Genomic DNA, 17,655 nt, shown 5'->3' on the forward strand with positions numbered 1-17,655 from the left:
ACCATATTAAGACATCCAACTAAATATAAAAAATAACGCATGGCTAGCTAGCACCATGAAAATCATAGCCAAGCTCATCCTCATGATCATTTCCATGATCATCATCCTGACCATCCTGATAATATCATCCACATAATCATCACCAATGCCATCGCCATCCTCATCATCATCATCTCTAATATATGATGTAATCTAAACATAGTCTATATCATCATCTTCATGGTCATTACCTATAGCGTTTTGGAAAAAAAACAATATTACATGTTAGTACTAATTTTATAGAAAAATGCATATTTTTATTACAATGCTAACAATAAAATGAGGTAGGACATAATAAAATTTAATAGTACTAAAATTAAAATGAAAATATGGCTTAAGATATATTGGAGATCCAACTAAGATTACACTTGTAATTCTCATTAAGTAGTAGAAGCATTTTTTAATCTATATGAAGTAGGTACCCATTTGTTCTTCATATTACATTGTGAATGTTTCTTATGATTTCCATGCAGAATTGGTAAATTAATATTTGCTGGAAGCTTTATTTCAAATTACAGTTGTAATTCAGATTAGAAATAGAAGAAATTTTAACACTAAAAGAATGTCACATGAAAAAGTAAATTGTTTTTAATGAAAAATAAGTCGCATATAATATGAATGTCACATGAAATATTGAGTTGTTTTTAATGCGTGTACTTTTCTCTATAATAAGATGGATCCTAATGTTCGTTCAAGAACAGATTCTCACAAATAATTACTTCATTTTATCCATTATCACACTTAATCCATTATACCTAGTGACGACAATGATTCCATTCAAATTGCTTTGAACTCCCTAAATATAATGTAAAATAGAAAACTCCACGACCACGACCATGACCGCAACCCCCTCCCTTGCCTCATCCACCATCAGAGACAATGAACTTGGAGTTATGACCACGATAGCAACCCCTCCCTTGCCTTGTGTCCACCATTAGAGGCATTGAACTAGGAATTAAGAGTACTCATGTTTTCTTTGCTCTAATTAATCTCCAAGGAATCAAAACTTGATCAATATATCAAGGACTCCATCAAGGAATAGATATATCATAAGAGAATCTCAATAGGCTTTGCCAAAAGAGTGTGAAATAACACTTATCTCTGTTTTATGAAATAACTCGAGTGAGTGGAATGAATGGTGGGAAACACTTACCAAGGAAAGGAATATTTTTGGTCCGTCCTTATTTCTATTATTATTTTTTCTTCTTAGAATGGAGGGAAGTGTTTAAAAAAATTCAAAAAATATTTTAGTTTCAGTTTAGTATTTTTTTATTTTCTAAAAAAATATATTTAGTTTCTAGTTTTTTTTTATAACAAAAATTATATTTTATTTTTATAAAAATGGATTTTAAACATCCATTCATGCTAAATTTGTGATTTTATGATATAAGTTTAAATTATATATAAAAAAGTAACTTAATGCCATGCGTTGTGTCACTGAGATGGGTATTATACATCTCTTCCTTGCTAAGTTATAGAATGTGCTTGGGTTTTCTTAATGCAATAAAATTAATTCTTCTCTTCATTATATCTTGAGATGTTCAACTTGCACCTAATAAAACAATAAAGTTAAAATAGGTTTGCCTTTGTCCTTTGTAAATTTCTTTCCCCATTAATCCTTGTCTTAATAGATTAATTGTCTTATGGTGGCCTTGAGTGGCCACTCCCATTAGTTGCATGCTTTTTAGTTTTATGTTAGTGACATTTCTTAGGATTGATAACATGTTATTTAATTTATGAAAATGTGTTATTTTCCATATTATTGTTAAATATTAATATTAAATATGTTGGTTTTGGACATGGTTTAGCAAAAAGTTCCCAAAAGGTTTATAGATTGTAATTTATAATGTAATGCTTCACTGCTTGATGAAATTGTTTTGGATATTTTTTTTTAAAGATTCATTGATTGATGAAATTTTTATGGATGTTCTTTTAGTATATTAACTTGTATGTGATAAAGTCAAAAGTCACCTCTTTTTGAGATTTTCATTGGTTAATTTCCCTTAAGGCTATCAAGTTCACCATTCAGTCCCAGGTTAAGGAAATATAGGAGTCATGAAGTGGCATTGTCCAATAACTTAAATCTTGGAACATGTTTTTTTTAGTCATACTTCCTTTCTGTGTAAATTCTCCATGAAAATAGTCTCATGGAACACGAGGGACCTCAATAGCAAAGGAAAACAAATACTCCTAAAACAAAAATGGTACACAAAGCACCCATCAATAATGTTGATATAAGAAATAAAAATATTAAGTGAGGTTCTACCTCATATAATTAGAAAATGGGGGAGGAATTTCCAAGTAGTAGTGATTGATGATTAGATATACTTGGGTGGAATGGCTATTATTTGGAATGTTCAGGACATCAAGGTTACCAATATGTTTACCTCTTTTCGCGTTATGACAATATAATTTTAGTTAATTGACATCGAGGACTACTACCATGTATCCAATGTTTATGACTCAAATATCGCAAATGGAAAACCTCTATTTCTCAATTCTATTTCCAACACAAGTAATTTATACTCCCCATCTTCGTGGATTATTGGGAGTGACTTCAATATTATCAAGTGTCTCGAGGAACAGAAAGGATGAATCACAATGTTTACCAAGAAATTTTGTAAGATATACCATCAAGGTCCTAAAGTAGTATCCATTAAAGTTCTCAAGCAATGAGTCTCCAACCCACACATGTGGATCAATGACATGTAATACATGTGTGTGTGGTGACTAATTTAATACACTGTTCTAATAACTCCACAAACTTAAGTATTTCACTCCATCACATGATTGACTATAGTGTGACATAAGTAAACCAAGAGTAGACATGAAACCCTTACGCAAGAAAAATTCCCTAGATCCTCAATTAGGTGCTTAAATGATGAAGTGAAAATGAAAGGGGAAAAGAGGACTTCATGATTTAACCATCACAAACATGTGATCAAGTGTGACTAGGAGTGTATATATTCATATGTTTTCCAAAGAGGGTGTGAATACATGAGTTACCATTCATTGGGCCTTATTTTTCTTTATTTTGTCTTTTCTTATATATAGGACTTGGGGAATAAGGTTTTCATAAGTTTTGAACAACTCATAGATATAATATTTACATAAATTTTCACTTTAACCTTAGAGTTTAGACATAGGTAAATCATTTAGTGTATATTTAATGATTTTGGCTTTCAGTTTTTGATTTTCTTTCATCACAAATGAAAAAAGGGGGAAATATTTTGCCACAAATCTATGAATTCTTAATCATAAAGGCGTCATGTGACGAAAAAAAATTAATGATGCTATTCCCTATGAAAACGATGGGTATTCTTGAGAAACGCTTATGATTGTGGATGTCTCCCTCCTGGTTGAGAGGGAGTGAGCATTGACACCATATTATCCATTTGTCATGTACTATGGCCGAGACTAACAATCGTAAGCCTACTAAAGACACCAATAGGGAGGATGGTGGATTAGATAAACATATGGGACCAATATTCTTTGAGAATTTGTGCTTTGACTAGGACTAACCGCCATAAGTCAAGTACATTAATCCAAGATAAGAATAGTCATGAGGATCGAATTTTCCTGGTGTCAAATATTATGACAGTGGATTAGGAAATGATCATGTGAGGACATGCCTGATGAACATCCTAGTGCGGTAAGTGCCTAAAGAGGTAGTGGTGTCCAAATTTATGCCTCCCAACATTGTGCTATGATCTAATGGAGATATATAACTTGTTAGTCAAGGCCTTTCTATTTTGACAATGTTGGCTATGATGATTTAAATCATTGTTGATGCTTATCAATCCAGATCCCTTCTTATATGAATATTTCAACTTGATAGTACTTTTTTGTCTCATTATGAGTATCTCCCTAGTTTAGAGGGAGTGTCATCATCTTCATTATCATCATCATCACCACCATCAATCTCATCATTGCATTATCGTCATAATCACCATTCATGTCGTCATCGTCATCATCATCATCATCATCATCATCATAATCATGATTATGGACATTGTGGTCAATTTTTCATAATCATAGGTGTCATAATAAATATCATCAACCCAAAAAATATTATGAGTGCTCAAAAAGGGTTGTTAGGACACATGATATATGCAAGAGAAATGACAACTTTATTTTTTAGAGATGATTGATGATCATCATCACCACTACCATTATCATCATCAATATAATTTTCATCATCCCCATCATCATAATTAATGTAATTTCTATCATCATTGTTGTCAACTTCATCATGAACATCATAATCATCATTCATGCCATTATTGTTGTTGATGATGACCAAGATGAAAATAATGATAATGATGATCAAATGATGATGACTTGGAAGATGACTCTAAAGATAATGATTATGATTATGACCATGACAACATTTAAAAATTGGGAAGATTGTCCAAGGTCATTAGCATCGCCATCATCATTGTCATTATAACCGCCATCATATTTATCATCATTTTGATTATCATAATAATCACAATTCATGTCATCGTCATCATCTTCATTATCATCATTGTCATAATTATTTACATTGTCATCAGTTGTTCATAATTGTTAATGTCATAAGAAATATCATCAATGCAAAAATTATATGAGTGTTGGAAAATGGATGCAAAAGTAAAAAAAAATGGGGGCAATAATAGATGTAAAATTGGATGAAGAGTGGACACAACATAAGTAGATGCAAAACAAGACAAAAAAATTGACACAAAAGTGGATGAAAAAGTAGATGCAATAGTTGATGCAAACTTGGACACAAAATAGGGTGCAAACATGGATGAAAAAGTGGAAGAAAACATGGGTGTAATAGTAGGCATAAAACTTAGCATGAATTGTTGTGAAATAAATGTGGATACAATGAACAAAAAAAAATGACACAAACTTGGATGCAAAAAGGAGGAAAAATTGGATTAAAAAATGGATGTAAACATGGGTGCAATAGTGGACACAAAATTAGATTCAAAATTGGACACATCAAAAGTGGATGTAAAAGTAGATGCAAAATGGGATGCAAAAAACAGAGAAATTATTTGATGCAAACTTGGACACAAAAGAGGATGCAAATGTGGATGCAAAATTAGAAGAAAATGTGGGTTTCAATGATAGGCACAAGATATGGCACAACAAAAGTGGATGAGAAAGTGGATGTAATAAAAAGCACAAAAAAATATGCAAACTTGGATGCAAGACAAGATGCAATAAGGGATGAAAAAGTGGATGCAAACATGGGTGCAACAGCAGAAACAAAATTGGATGAAAAATATGGATGCAATGGAAGTAGATGCAAAAGATGATACAAAATGAGATGCAAAACCCAACACAAAAGCGGATGCAAAAATAGATGCAATATTTTGATGCAAAAGTGGATGCGAAGATGGATGCAAAATTGGAAGCAAACGTGGGTACAACAGTAAGTACAAAACATGGTACAAATAGTCACAAAAAAAGTGGATGTAATGATAGATGCAAAAAAAGAAGCAAATGAAGATGAAAAATAAGATGCAAAGAGGGATGCAAAAGTGAACGTAAACATGGGTGCAACAATGGATGAAAAATATGATGCAAAAGTTGATGCAACAAAATTGGATGCAAAAGTAGATGCAATATGAGACACAAAACTTGATGCAAATATTGATGCAAAGGGGATGAAAAAAATGATGTAAAAATGGATGCAAAAATAATTCTAAAAATGATGCAAAAGAGGATGCAAGAGACGATGAAAAAGTTGATGCAAGTGTAGGCGCAAAAAGTGGATGCAATAAATGATACAAAAGTTTGTGAAACAAAATTAGGTGCCAAACTTGATGCAAAACATGGTGCAAAGGATGGCACAAAACTTGGCATAAAACTTGGCGTAAAACCTGGTGTAAAACCTAATGCAAAACCTATTGCAATACCTGGTGCTAAACTTGGTGTAAGACTTGGTGAAAAACTTGGTGCAAACTTTGCATCAATTTTTGCACCATATTTTATAAATGGACACAAATAGCACCAAAAATGGGCTCTAGACGCAAAAAAGGAAGAAAAAAGGGACGCTAATCACAGGGTTTTTTAGTAGTGCTATGGTTTTGGTCCTTGGTTTTGCATCTAATGTATTGATCCTTGGTATTGGGTCCCTAGTATTGGATCTCTATGGTTTTGGTCCATGGTTTGAGTAAGGCCTAGACTATAAAAAGGGAAGGAGATCATTTGGCAGATATAGACTGATGAGTTGAATATCTTGAGAAAAGCAAGATCTGAAATACTGGTGATCTGTTGGTGAATTATAACTGAACCTGAATCAAGGAGGAACCTGAGTATTACAAGATGGTTAAGATCTACTGATGGTTCGAGATCTCTTTGACGCATGATCTATAAATCTGATAATTTGGGTATGCAGGTTGACGCATGATCAGATCTATAAATCTGATAATTTGGGTACGCAGGTCTGACATAGCGCAGGTGCGGATACCCGCAGTCTGTGAGACAGCGCAGGTGTGTATACCCGCTGATCTGAAGACAACGTAGGTGCGTATACCTACAGATCCGAAGACAGCGCAGGTGCAGATACCCACAAATCTGAAGACAGTGTAGGCGCGGATACCCGCAGTTTTCTATTGGTGAAGTAGCGTACTTTTATTGAAATATGTTTAGCTGCTTTTGTCTATTACTGCAGTGTTCTGGGTTCTGAAGTGTTACTGGTACTGTGTTCTGATAACAACATTCTGAGAAGTGATTGATTGAATTATTATGTTTAGCTTCAGTATTGATGGATGAGATCTATAATGGATCAGGTTCATAATGATTTATCTTTATGTGATCTGATGGACTTGATCTGGTTGCTAACACACATATTATCCTTATGTAATGATCTGGTGATTGGGTGATTTAGAAGATTGATTGATTATGTGCTTCAATGATATTGATGGGTCCAGTATGAAAATTGGATGAAACGTGACCTTTCAATTTATGATGTTGTGTTCCATGAGTATCTAGTCTAAAAATGTATGAAATGTGGTACCTGGAGGATGAAAGAGAAGGTTGTAGCCTTCTGTATGTCAGCACCTACGTACTAGTACATCAGCTAGTACAAGAGAAAAGGGGGTGGTAGCTCCCTACCAGTAGCAGCTGGAAAACGAGTAAAGGTTGGAGCATTTCAGTAGGCCGGCACCTACGTACTAGTAAATGGATCAGCTAGTACAAGAGATAAGGGGGTTGTAGCTCCCTTCTAGGAGAGTCTGGAGAACGAGAGAAGGTTGTACCCTTCTGCAGGTTGAAGCCTACATACTGGTATAAGACTGCACCAATACAGAATCTTTGTAAAAGAAGTTTCTAATTGAAAGAAGATAGAGACATATTGCAGCAGGTGGTTTTCTCCCACATTGGATTTATATCATGGTGTTCTTGTGTGTTTCTTGTGTGTGATGATTTGTTCTATTTTACTGCTCTTGTTTACTGTTCATGTGGTTAATAATGTTCTGATACACTCATTAAGGATCAACTAACTGAATCATAAATTTGTTGGATATACGCTTACGAATCTTAATATGGAAATGAAAAAGTTGTATTGATTTGATAATACTGATTCACCCCCCCCAGTATTATTTCCAACAATTGGAATCAGAGCAGGTCCTTTGGTAGAAGCTTGATCGCTTGAAGGAGATCCTTAGAACAATGGGAAAGAAGCTTAAGAAGAAAGCACCTAAGAAGAAGAATGCATCTCAGAAGAACTATGACAGTGGGAGAATCGACTGGGGATTATGTGGAAGAAGCACTTCAGATTCAGAATCACTTCAGAATGAAGATGAACAAACAAAAGAACTTTCAGGTATGAATTTGTTATCCTCTCATGATACATTTATCTATCCATTTGGAGATGATGAAAGTGATAGCGAAACAACTGAATTTGCTCTTATGGGTGAGCAAGAAAGGTATCAAATAGAGGCAGAATTTAAAAGGCTTACAGACAAAATTAGAGATCAACAAGATCTATTGAATAAAAGGGAATGCGCCTTCAAAGAAGAAGCTACCAAACTAAAATCTCAACTAGAGGAAGGAAACAAGGTAAGGAAGTCATTCAAGGACAAGGAAGATCAATGTCAAAAGTTGCAGAATGAAGTGACATCATTAAGAAATGAAGTCAATGAAAGGAGCACAACCATCAAGAAACTCAGGGATAGATCCAGTTATTATGAAAGTCTTGAAGCCACGATCCACTCGCTAAAAGAAGATCTTGAAGAATCAAATAAGCAAAATAAAGAACTACTCCAAGCTCTTGAAAAACAAGAAAACGAAGTTCTTGAATTAAGACATCAGTGGGAAGAAGGAAGGAAAGATGAAGAGAACATAAAGAAGCAGTATTGTGAAAAGGAAGAGCATATTCAGGTTGAGGTAAATATTCTAAAGGATAAATTAGAATAAAAGGATAAGATCTTATGATTTCAAGATAGTACTAAGATTTTGGATGATATTATTAGTAGTCAAAGGTCTCCTGCTATCAAAACTGGTCTTGGTTTTCATGAATCTGTTGAAGGTGAATCTAGTTCACAAAGTAAGACAAGGAACTCTAAATTTGAAATGCTCGACAAGGAGATGAGAGGTCAATCCCATCAACAACCAAGAAAATAATTTTTTCAAAGAAAATATTTTACTCCTCCAATGAATAATGTTGAATGTTATGAATGTCATAATCTTGGACATGTTGCAGCTAGATGCAGAAGAAGAATGGTTCAAGACCATCACACAGAAAGAACATCACGTTCCAGGTACTTTAAGGGATATTGCTTTGCTTGCAATAGGTTTGGTCACAGAGCTGTTGATTGCTACAGAAGAAATATGAAACATGTGAAATGTTATGCATGTAACAAGCTTGGAAATATAGCTAAGGATTGTAGGAACAAAGTACGGGCACCACTCCAAAAGAGGAAAACATCATCACACTTGAAGATATGGAAGAAGAAGGAAGTATAGCCAGAAAGATGTGGCACAACACAACATATAGACATAACAGACTCAGAGGGACCTAAAAGTGCAAAACTTCAGTGTCCTAAATGTCATACGCAAGTTTCATAAAGGGAAGTCGCGTATATACGCAAGTTGGTGACTGCACAGTCGCATATATGTTAGTTTGAGAAAAAGCAGTAGGACAGGCTCAGGAAAAGGGGTCTAATATGATTCAGTCCATTATTTTCTCTGGTTACAATCTGTTGATGTTGTGTGGAAGTGTTTTTGATCCTAACTTGATGATGATTATGTCTTGATGCTTATTGCTAATATATGCATGATCAAATCTGACAGTAAATAGATGGCACAGGTTCAGGGGGAGCATATGCCTTTAATAATGCATTGTTGGCATTATGGTTAGTAGTTCTTGGTAATGATGCTAATATGGCTAAATGATATATCTTGCTATGATATGGTTATGAGTTGTCCATGACAAAATCTCATACGATTCTTGGGGATACATAGTTGATGTTCAGATCAGATTTGTGCTTGATTCTTTGATGATGCATATATGGTGCTTACATGGTGATCTTCATAACGATGAGGAGAAGTACAAAGCTTGAATACTCATCTTCATTACTTGATGATGATTCACCCATATGCTGCTATCGTCATATGCATAAAGATCATATAATACAGTTATGATGCAGAATTCCTATAGTTCTTGGCGCTCATGTGGATATGGATTGTTGTTGTTGATGATATCAAGAAGTCTTGACAAATGATCTTGACCTCAAGATACATAGTGCTGGATACATGAATGATTACTCAAAGTTGCATTGTTTGAGACATGATGATGATGAGTTCTTGCCTATATGATGATAGATTGATACTTACATATGTTGATTGATGCAAAAGTTCCCATGCGATGATACTTGGATCATGCACACCTTGATGTTGATGAGATGGCTATGGTCTAGATGTTGTTGTCAGAAGATTATGGAGCAGATCACGCATTATTTTCTATCATGGTCTTATTTAGATGTTTGGTCTCTATTATAAATGTCATGTAAAGTTCATATCAAGACTCATGATGTAATATTTTGTCTCTATTGTAGTCATTTGATGAATCCCTTTTGGTCATATGATGTAATTTGTACCCACACTATGCATGGGAAAGATGATGTAATATTTCAGTCATGTATAAACAATTGGTATTTGGTATATCCTCACTTGATTGGGAGATGGATTTATGTATGATTCTTTGGTGATAGGAAGGTCATTTATGATAGAGTCATGTTCTTCTTGTAGAACATCTTTTTATAGACCTTGCTTACAGTCAGGGGGAGCATGAACAACACACTTCAATAGAGCAGAGATTTCAGCATGTACTCAGAGGGGCATGAACAGATTGGTACACCTCGGCATATACAAAGGGGGAGCTCATTCAGAGATTTCAGCAGGTACTCAGGGGGAGTATGGACAACAGAATGTATATCAAGAAAGAGAGCATCTTGGTCTGCCCTTTGCCCTTGATGTCAAAGGGGGAGAGTGAGATGGTTGTTGCCATCAAGTCCAAAGGGGGAGATTGTTGGCATTATGACGCATGTATTGTACTTGATGGCAACCCACTTGCAGCAGAACATCTCACTTATATATAACTAGATGAATCTACAGAAGAGAGATCAGATGTGACAGAATACATGGGATGCAGGGCAGCTCAAAGCATTCAGTTCAGATGTAATGTACAATGACAACTTATTATGATGACAATTCATAGTATGGCAACCCACTAATAGTATGGCAACTTACTAAGATGGCAGATCACAGTTCAGGCTCTTAGAATGGAAGAAAATGAGGCCCGCATTTTCCTCTTGATAAAGTTGCGTACATACGCAAGTGCACCGTTCAAAAGGTGCGTACATATCCGCAGGCGTACATATCAAAAAATGCGGATGTTCAGTAGCACACACATTCATGCAGAGAAAAGCGCACGTGTGGGAAATCGTATGGTTGGTCCATGATATTTAGTCCGACAGTTTTTGAACCTATGGTTCTGGTCCTTGGTTTTGCATCTAATGTATTGATCCTTAGTATTGGGTCCCTAGTATTGGATCTCTATGGTTTTGGTCCATGGTTTGAGTAAGGCCTAGACTATAAAAAGGGAAGGAGATCATTTGGCAGATATAGACTCATGAGTTGAATATCTTGAGAAAAGCAAGATTTGAAATACTGGTGAACTGTTGGTGAATTATAACTGAACCTGAATCAAGGAGGAACCTGAGTATTATAAGATGGTTAAGATCTACTGATGGGTCGAGATCTCTTTGACGCATGATCTATAAATCTGATAATTTGGGTATGCAGGTTGACGCATGATCAGATCTATAAATCTGATAATTTGGGTACGCAGGTCCGACACAGTGCAGGCGCGGATACCCGTAGTCTGTGAGACAGTGCAGGTGCGTATACCCGCAGATCCGAAGATAGCGTAGGTGTGTATACCCGCAGATCCGAAGATAGCGTAGGTGCGTACACCCGCAGATCCGAAGACAGCGCAGGTGCGGAGACCCACAAATCCCAAGACAGCGTAGGCACGGATACCCGCAATTTTCTATTGGTGAAGTAGCATACTTTTATTGACATATGTTTAGTTGCTTTTGTCTATTACTGCAATGTTCTGGGTTCTGAAGTGTTACTGGTACTATGTTCTGATAACAGAATTCTGAGAAGTGATTGATTGAATGATTATGTTTAGCTTCAGTATTGATGGATGAGATCTATAATGGATCAGGTTCATAATGATTTATCTTTATGTGATCTGATGGACTAGATCTGGTTGCTAACACACATATTATCCTTGTATATGTAATGATCTGGTGATTGGGTGATTTAGAAGATTGATTGATTATGTGCTTCAATGATATTGATGGGTCCAGTATGAAAATTGGATGAAACGTGGCCTTTCAGTTTATGATGTTGTGTTCCATGAGTATCCAATCTGAAAATGTATGAAATGTGGTACCTGGAGGATGAAAGAGAAGGTTGTAGCCTTCTGTAGGTCAGCACCTACGTACTAGTACATCAGCTAGTACAAGAGCAAAGGGGGTGGTAGCTCCCTACCAATAGCAGCTCGAAAAGGAGTAAAAGTTGGAGCATTTCAGTAGGCCGGCACCTACGTACTAGTAAATGGATTGGCTAGTACAAGAGCTAAGGGGGTTGTAGCTCCCTTCCAGGAGAGTCTGGAGAACGAGAGAAGGTTGTACCCTTCTACAGGTTGAAGCCTATGTACTGGTATAAGACTACACCAGTACAGAATCTTTGTAAAAGAAGTTTCTAATTGAAAGAAGATAGAGACATATTGCAGTAGGTGGTTTTCTCCCACATTGGGTTTATATCATGGTTTTCTTGTGTGCTTCTTGTGTGTGATGATCTGTTCTATTTTACTCCTCTTGTTTACTGTTCATGTGGTTAATAATGTTTTGATACACTCATTAAGGATCAACTAACTGAATCATAAGTTTGTTGGATATACGCTTATGAATCTTAATATGGAAATGAAAAAGTTGTATTGATTTGATAATACTGATTCACCCCCCCCCCCCTCTTAGTATTATTTCCAACATTGTACACTTGATCACATGCAAACATTAACATGCATAAGCAATGCATAACCAACCACACATATTCATAAACACATGTAATTAAGCATAAACGAACAATACTTGTAATCGAACCTACAAGAATGATACATGCAACCAAGAATACAAGAATACAACCAAACATACAAGGATGTAAACAAGAATACAATAATGATGCATGTAAGTGACATAATCGACATGTAACCAGTCATACACTCACAACGATGCACTCCACAATAACAACATAATTTCCACGTGAAGAAATCACTACAACCTTGATCAACATTATGAAAATGCAACAAGCACATGGAATGCAGGTGTAAGAGACACACATGCAACTAACATGCATGCATGACCAACAAATAGCCCATCCAATCTAAGGGGTGAACCATGCTCTTCTACCGCTCTATAACAGCCTCCTTCCACATCTACCCAAGAAACCATCCATCCAGGGTAAACATGCAACAAGAGGCCACTATGATATGATTAGACCTCCTAAGTCACTTTAAGGAAGTGGAACCGATGGAAAGACACCATACAGACATTCACCATCAACATTAGGACCCTTAAGAACTAATCCAACATTTCTTCCAACCAGCACCTGGGTCTCACTGAGATTTTGGACCACTTTACCTTTGGACACTCTCATGCTATGGGCATGCCAGTGTCTAGGGACCTCTGGATGCTCTCACAAGCCTGCAAGCCAGCATCCAGGGACTCTTTTACACATTTTTATGCCATCATCCCTAGGATTTAAGCCACTTTTTCAAGCCCAGATCCCAAGTCACTACCTAAAATTGAATCACATCTTCATAATAGTAAAATAACAAGGAAGTGACAGTAAAATGCAATCACTTGAATGATACCTTGACTTGACCACTACTAGCCATGACAAGAATTTCATCAAACATATCACGAATATGTAATCTACGGGTGTAAATAACATATCTGAGCATAGAGATCTCATACTTAGCTGAGAATCGCTAAGATACATTGATGCCTCAACATATTAACTTCCATTTCATCCATTAGGTCATAGATACATTGATCATTCATTTACAAGTAAAAACATGATGAGATCCATACATAGCTACTATCATAAAACACATATATAACTAGCATAATAGTAGCAAAAATACCAATGAAATCACATCCATATAAACCACATTTAATCTAGTATAATACTCATAGAAATACAAGGAGAAATAACCTCATATTGATGATGCAAAATCCAAACCCGGGATGGTACTTCCACATTCCACCCGACCATATAACGGTTGAGCCAATCTCTCTTCAGCCATTCACCCCCGTGGCATATTCCAAGAATGAATGTGGGATCTCATAGAACACATCAATCCAAAACCATCCAGGGCTTCTAGAGGTTATCCACCTCAACCATCAAACTGTGATTCCACCTCACAATCGGACATCACAAAACCATCATCATATTGGTCTCTATCGAAGCCTACCAAGGCTTCTAGAGAATTTGTCCAACTAAGGCTTCCAGGACTAGTAACTCAACTCACATCTTTTACCGAGCTTACAAAGCATTTTTCCAACCAAGGCTTCCAGAACTGGTAACTGAACCCACCAAGGGTTTCCAGAGCATTTGTCCAACCAAGGCTTCCAGAACTGGTAACTGAACCCACCAAGGGTTTCCAAAGCATTTGTCCAACCAAGGCTTCCAAGACTAGTAACTCAACCCAAGTTGTTACAGGGCTTCCAGAGCGTTTGTCCAACTAGGGCTTCCAGGACTAATAACTCAACCCAATCTAAGGAAACATGAGAACCAACTAAAAAAAACAATGAAAACAAAACCACAATCACCATGGCTATCCAAAAAATGGCAAGTTTAGGAAATCCAATGTCAATCCTAACCATCCTCCATGCCCATGACAGATCACAATCAACAAACCACATGCAGATTCCATGCATGCCAAAACTAGTCAGGAAAACATACACGCAACTCGGTACCTGCAAGCAAAATCTGATGTAGTTGTTGATCCCAATGTCTTCTTGTGCTTTCCTTCTCTTCCTTTTCCTTCTTGCTCCAAAAATCCAAATATACCACACCCTCTAAGAGTGCTCCAAGAAAGCTCTATTCAAGAGTATAAGAGAGAGAGAGAATAATGAGAGAGCTCCAAAACTCAACTGGCAAAAGGTTACCAATGGATCCTCACAAACCTTTTTATGAATGAGGCCTCTATTTTTTTCATTTTCCATTATTTTCCTTCATTTCCCTCCTCACATGCAACTTGTGACCTTTCACCTCCCTTTTCTCCTAATTTCCATTATTTTCATAAATAAATGTTCCAAAAATGCCATTGCCTTTGACAATTTCCTTAGCCATTAATAACCAAATGAATACCTATACTAGGATGTCTTGCCCAACATTCAACTAGGAATAAGTGTCCCATCAACTGTGGTTATTATTTTTCCTTTTATTAACTTTTATTACATGGAATTTTCACCAGGGTTGTTACATCTGATCAGTATGATCTATGGGTTGTTCTTAAGTCTTAGGCAAAAAATATTATTTTACAGGCTTATTAGTTGGAACTTTTAAATGCTTTTGAAAAAATTGGGCATCATGGGGTGACTTAGGCCATTGTTTCTGACTTAGGTCATTGTCTCTAATTCCTAATGTTTTTATTTTGGGGATGAATCTTTGTTGTTTTTATATGTTGAACTAAAATTGACTCCGCTGACATGGCATCTAATCCCATCAAACGTGTTATAACACTAGTATACATCGTTTTGATCCCTTTTCCTTCAACATTTCCTGGGTTGTCATTGTCTTCATGGGCAGGCCAGTCACTTTCTTCCTTGTAGTGGGGACCTTTTTCATTTCATATGCATAATGAGCAATCCAAACAAGGCAAAGTTAGAAACAATTAAATCCTATTTTTTGCAAATTAATGGTATTGGTCATTATTACATTGCTCATTTTTAATAGATAGAGCTCAAAAGATGTAAATTTTTGGGTGTGGGATAAAACTAGTGTATTTGTGTGTTGTATCACCCTTTCACTTCATATATACTCAATCAACTATTGTAACTTGTATATGAACTTGTATTAATTATTGTAATACAGAAGTTCAGAAATATTACTATGTACTACTTTCATTATGTTTGCAAACCATAACTGTAAATCGCGCCAAATAGGAAGGTGTGCTTATAGAGTGTGCATTTCCCCAAATGTGACAGTGGAAGCAGTGAAGCTCGACCACAATGGGCGACTAGGAAACTACAACCAACTATCAATTCCCTTAGATAAAAAAATACTCATTCTCTATATTTATTGTTGTTAACTATGATTGGAGCTAACTATTTCATGTTACCATCCTCCCACTTGTGACCTATCCGCTTGAGTCGTAAGAAATCTTAACATGATGGCATCAAAAACCCCACTAAAACCCTGCACAACACTCTGCAGGGAAGGAGCACCATGACATCTGAGAAGTAAGGTTCGAATAGCTGAAATTAAAGGTATGATCATGAACTGAACATATGTTATTATTATTTTGCCTTTGTAAATGAAAAATGTCTCATAGGAGAGCGATTTCTATTTCATATGGATACCAAACATTGTAGAGAGTTTTTTCTTCTTGTACTAAAACCCCATATCCAAGTCCATTTCTCGAGCAATGCCATAGTTATTTTTATGTATAGAAATTTTTCTTGTTGAATGTCAAATTGAAATGGAACAAAGACAGAGCTTTGGATCATGTTTTCGAGAGAGAAAGGGATGAAAAGTCAGTCGTTGCTCTCAAATATAGTGTGAAGAACCATCCTGAGACATGTTTTCCTATCGATGTTGTTTCAAAGAAAAGCAAGGAACTTGGCTTGAAGATTAGGGTTTCCAAGTTTCTAAGGAATTATTCGTTGATTTTTTAGAAATATGCTGCTAAAAAAACTAATTTTCCATGGTTCTGGTTGAGCAAAGAGGCCCTCACACTTGAAGAAGAGGGAGAGAGAATACATCGACAACATGAATCAAATAATGCAAAGAATATTTGTAATCTACTCATGATGACACGGCCAAAAAAAATTCACTTAAGCTTAATAGATGAGTTGAAATGGGATTTGGGTTCGCTCTATAATTATGTTCAGAGCTTGGTGCCCAACTATCCTTACTATTTTAGCATCATCAACATGTCTGATAATATGCTTGGATTGGATCTCGTATGCTGTAATAATGAATTGGATGTATCAACATTATAGAAGAAACAAGCTAGCTTTGGAAAATACAGAAAAGGTATGCCTTTGGCTTTTCCTATCATTTTTCTAAGGGGCATGAAATAAAATAGAAAGTTGTGAAATCGTTACAAGCATGGAAGAAATTGCCCTATATATCTTCTTACAAGGATGCATCTCATTTTGACCATAATAGAGATTTATGGGAGAAGCAGGTGGTCGATGTTCTATGTGAGTTGTTATGCATCATGGCTAACAAGAAAGTTCACAAGTGTACACTTCTTAGTTTGAGTGAATCGATGAGTCTTTGACACAAGTTTGTGAGGTGTTTCAATGGCCAATCTGGGATTTTTTACCATTCTATGAAGAATGTTGTCATAACCATCATCCTTAGAGAGGCCTTCAAAAGAGTCGAGTTGGTCGAGGCACATCCTCTTGTAACCTTGAGAGGGAAGTATATTCACTTAATGGTGAAGGAGATGGAAGACAGGAAGAAAGGGTTGTACAAAAAGGGTCAATCACAGCAAAAAGATTTGGAAGTTGGAGACAATGATCGTGCTATATATATATATATATATATATATATATATGATATATAAATGAATAAATAAAAAGGTGATGATTGTGATAAGCATCCTTATGGGAACAAATAATCACATGAGAGGAGAGTTCGGATGACAACAAATATAATGAAAGACTTTTCAGTGAGGATGAAACTAAAACTAAGACTGAGACTAAGACTGAGACCGAGGATGAGGATGATTATGAAGATGATGAGGAGGAGGATGAAGATGATGATGATGATAAGAAGAATGAAGACGATAGAAAGGAGGATGAATAT

At 36.0% G+C, this 17,655-nt stretch overlaps 1 pseudogene; it reads right to left on the bottom strand.

The window, feature by feature from the left end:
* LOC149180308 (uncharacterized) overlaps positions 1-15,486 on the bottom strand; it is a 33,752-nt pseudogene extending 18,266 nt beyond the window's left edge.
* Between the last annotated feature and the right edge of the window lie 2,169 nt (positions 15,487-17,655).

This window comes from Pinus tabuliformis, chromosome 3_2, assembly GCF_031772625.1.
Source record: "Pinus tabuliformis cultivar Carrire ecotype Pingquan chromosome 3_2, CPIR1, whole genome shotgun sequence".
Taxonomy (NCBI): domain Eukaryota; kingdom Viridiplantae; phylum Streptophyta; class Pinopsida; order Pinales; family Pinaceae; genus Pinus; species Pinus tabuliformis.